Here is a 5,000-nt window from a genome sequence, read left to right as displayed (position 1 = left end):
TTATAGATTGCTAATTGTGTAATACGTAACATGTCAGGAACAAAAAGAAAATGGTAATTCAATGAATGGATAAAAGATAAAACGTTATTGCATTATCTATTCGCATTTGGAAATATCGGAATTAAAGATTGGTGGCGTTTTTCGCTTACCTCGTATGTGGCTGCTACACATAGCAACTGGTCAAATTCAATCTATAAGTATCCTAATCAATCACATTTTCCTGTTTCTTTCATGTGCATTTTTTTCCTGTTGCTCATCACTTTTGCCCTCTGTCGTTGAACAATAGTACTGACGATATTCGTACCACAATACGTCATTGGTATTTGCTGCTAATGACCTTAGATGTTGTCGCCTCAGAAAATCTTAAATCAAGCATTCAATCGTCATAAACAATTTTGCAAGTAGCCATTCTTAGCATGCTTTTAATGATTGTATTTTCATCAATATCACAGGTACATTGAATACATTTATTACTATAGTCCATGACCTTTATATATCACACTAATGTAATTTTATTAAATCTTCGATCCTGAAGACAAAAGTTTTCAAAAACTTCAACGAGTGATATCACACAAAAAAAAAAAAAAAAAAACATAAATATTGGCTCTTTATATCGAAATAGGTTCTAGCATATATTAGAGAGGAAAGCTGAAATAAGTGGCTTAGAAAAAAAAGGATTATTAATGATAAGGTATTGCAACACTTGGGATTTCCCTTCCGCTACTGGACATCAAGCTATGAAAATGTGATTTAGTACATGTATCTAGCCAAAAATATTTGAAATTTAAAGCAACACACACACGCGTACACAGAGAGACACGTGTGTATGTGTGTGTGTGTGTGTGTGTGTGTGTGTGTGTGTGTGTGTGTGTGTGTGTGTGTGTGTGTGTGTGTGTGTGCTGTCTTTATGTCTGTATATCTACATGTATAGCTGTATCTAAAAAAAAGAAAAAAAAAATCCCGCCCTTTCCATAGAGCGCGCGGCGCCCCTCCGAGCCTCCCATCGCGCCAGGTCATAAGAAGCGTCCATTCAGCTCCACGAACCGCCGTCCGGCAACAGCGCCCGGATTCCAAGCACTGCTCGCTGGGGCGTCGTGGTAAATGTCAGCTAACTCTTCATCCACGACATAAACCTGGCTGTAAAACCTCTAAAAACTGCTGTCTCAATTCGTTTTCTTTTCTCCGTCTTGCAGGAGTTTGTTTATCAGGCCAGTTTTCCTCGCACGAGTTCTTCGGTCGTTCTCCCCTCTCCGTCTCGGACGCTACCCTGTTTCAGCAGAATAAATCTCTCTCTCTCTCTTTCTCTCTCTCTCTCTCTCTCTCTCTCTCTCTCTCTCTCTCTCTCTCTCTCTCTCTCTCTCTCTCTCTCTCTCTCTCTCTCTCTCCCTCTTCTTTTCTTTTCATCAAAGGAACCCGAGTAAATGAAGAAAGAAAGAAAAAAAAGTTTTCATTAATTTCCCTCGGACGCCGTCGGCAGAGCGGCAAAAAGGGAATCCGCATTGTTTACTTTCATGCGAGAAAACATCTGTTGGAAAACGACCTTAGCTAGTACGACTGTCAAGGTTACATGCAGCTTCCCAGACCGAGGTATGGCCATTCCGAAATTTATGAGGGAATGGTCCAAATCTCTCCATCGTAAAGAAGCCCAAAATGGAACTATCCTGGTTTAAGACTGACGTTATTTCCACGCTCAATTTTACTTTCTCTCCCGAGTTTCTCTTGCATGCATCCAGCCAGAATAAACGAAACAGTTTGTTTGAAAATGCTTTCATTCGCTCGGGGATATTTTCCGGTTTCAAGATTGATTAATCGAAGTCTTTCCCAAGAGAAAAATTTCAAGTCTATGGAATTAATTCATGTTTTATATATGACTACCTGAGGGTCGTTGTTATAGGCCAATGGTAAAATGTTTTCCCTGTCAACAATACAAATAATAACAACAGCGGAGACACTAATGATGATTCCATTGGCTATAACTGTAATGTATACTGATTACATAATTGTATGATTGCCGCTATTAACGTTCATAATGAAAAGGCAACAGTCATGGTTGGTCTAATTACTGGGTTTGTAATAGAATTAATTTCACGAATAATAGCAAAATTAGTGTTCGTGTTAATAATGATGATAATGCATTGTTATTATCATTCCTATTATTATCGTTACAAAAATTAGTCTTATAATGTCTTTATTGTGAATGCGCTTACTACAGCACAAAAGTTAATGCGCTTTGCAGTGCAAAAATATCAAATTAGAGATTTCGCAATTTATTAGTCAGGAAAAAAAGAAGATAATTTCGTAAACAAATATCTGTTTTCTAACCTGGACTGAAAAAAGAGTACGAAATAGTTCCGTGTTGAAGCAAATACTGCAGATGAAGCAACACCGGTGACAGCAAGGTATCAGTTGGAACTGCAGTTGCATCAGTAGTAGTAGAAGGAGTAATGATAATACAGATACTGAAGACTGCAGTTGCATCAGTAGTAGTAGAAGGAGTAATGATAATACAGATACTGAAGACTGCAGTTGCATCAGTAGTAGTAGAAGGAGTAATGATAATACAGATACTGAAGACTGCAGTTGCATCAGTAGTAGTAGAAGGAGTAATGATAATACAGATACTGAAGACTGCAGTTGCATCAGTAGTAGTAGAAGGAGTAATGATAATACAGATACTGAAGAATGCAGTTGCATCAGTAGTAGTAGAAGGAGTAATGATAATACAGATACTGAAGACTGCTGTTGCTTTATCGGTATCATTATCATCATCTCCACTAATTGTCCTCATTGTCATAATTCCCCTTGTCATCATCATTCTCAAGATGACTATTCTTATCGGTATTCTTTGACGTTCTCGTCTTCTTCCAGTTCTCTTTATCAATATAACTTTTTTATTGTATTTTTTAATTCATGGTATCATTCTTACCCTTACCGTCTAGCTTTGTTATAATTAACTATAATCATCATCATTACCATTATCAATAAAACAAGAAAAAACAACCACTAATAATGTTAACACTACTATCATTATTTTTATTATTATTATCATCATAATTAATAGTAATGATATTTTTATTATTATTATTATTATTATCATCATCATCATCATCATCATCATCATCATCATCATCATCATCATCATCATCATCATCATCATCATCATCATCATCATCATCATCATCATCATCATCATTATTATAGTTGTCATCATTATTATTATTACCATAATAATTGATACTTTTTTTGCTATAATCACTTTTATTGCCACCGTTATCATTTTCATTCCTGTTGTTATTACTTATGGTATTATTATCACCTCCATCATCATTTTCATCACATATCATCATAACCATAATCATAATCATCATAATCATTATTATCCTCATTAGACTAAATGCCAATACCATAATTATTATTAGCATTATTGTTGTTGTTGATAATGTTACAGTACTTATTTTCATTCCTTTTCATTTTGTTGTTGTTATTACTGAGGATATTATTGTTATGATTATCATTATTATGACCATGATTATTATTGTTATTATTTTTATTATTATTATTATTATCATCACTATAATTATCATTACTTGTATTATCATTATTACTATTATTGTCGTTATCATTATCATCATTATAATTGTTACTATTATTATTTCTATTATTATTATTACTATTATTACTATCTTCCTTATTATCGCCATTATAAACATCATTGTCATTATCATATTATCATTATTTTTATCATAATCATCATTATCACCATCCTCATAATTATCGTTATCATTATTGTCATTATGATAATAAGTATCATTATTTTATTATTATCAACATCACTCTCGTGAGTATGAAAACCACTACTACTACTACTACTACTGTTGTAATTATTGTTATCATTACAGGTTTTTATTTCATTATTATTATCACTTTCACTTTTCATATTGTTATCATTATTATAGTCATTGTTATTATGATTATCTTTTTGTACCATAATCATCATTATAATCACTATCAATAGTAGTATTACTGTTATTATAATTATTGTAGTTATAATTGTTGAATTTCTGTTTATTATTGTTTTTATCATTATCATTGTTGATGCTGATGTTTTTATTCTTACTATTTTTACTATTAGTATTGTAATTTACTATGGTTATTATACCTTTTTTTGTCATTATAGTTTTTTTTTCATAACAGTTAGTATCTTTTTTGTTCTTATTTTTATCAATATTATATGCATTGTTATCACTATTCTTGTTATTATTGTTATTGCTATTATTTATACTTTTATTGTCATTATTATTATCAATGCCACTGTTGACTTGTTTTTGTTATCATTATTAGTATCATTATTGATATCATCGTCATCGTTGTTATTATTGTTATTATTATTGTTATCATCCTCATATTCATAATTATTTTCATCTTTACCATTTTAGATGATTTTCATTATTATCATTTTTTATTATTTGGTAATATTATTGCCGCTTTCAGTATTATTGTCATCACCCTTATGATAATTAGTAGAGGAAATATTTCTAATAGTTTTATTACCGTTTCAACCATCATCATCGTCATCATTATCATTATCAACATTGGCATTTTTATTATTACTATTTTTATTATTTTTATTATCATTATCATTATTAAAATTATTCCATTGCTATGATGATAATTATCATTATCACTGTTACCATTACCATCATCATTAATTATTATCTTTTACATCAATATCACCATTGTTGTTGTTGTAGTTTTAATTATTAATATGTTTATTAACATGTTCTTTGTTATTTTACTGCCTTTATTGTTATCATCACCGTCGTCATTATCGTTATCATACATAATATCATTTCTACCAGAATTATTATTATCATCACTGTTGTTACTGTCGTTAGCTTTATTATATCTAACATCGTCACTCTCGTTATTGTTACGGTTATCATTCTTACTGTTATTTTTCTCCATTTCATTACTGTTTTTGTTATTACAGTTATTATTAT

This window comes from Penaeus vannamei, chromosome 22, assembly GCF_042767895.1.
Source record: "Penaeus vannamei isolate JL-2024 chromosome 22, ASM4276789v1, whole genome shotgun sequence".
NCBI classification, from domain to species: Eukaryota; Metazoa; Arthropoda; class Malacostraca; order Decapoda; family Penaeidae; genus Penaeus; species Penaeus vannamei.
This window is presented reverse-complemented; position numbering follows the sequence as displayed.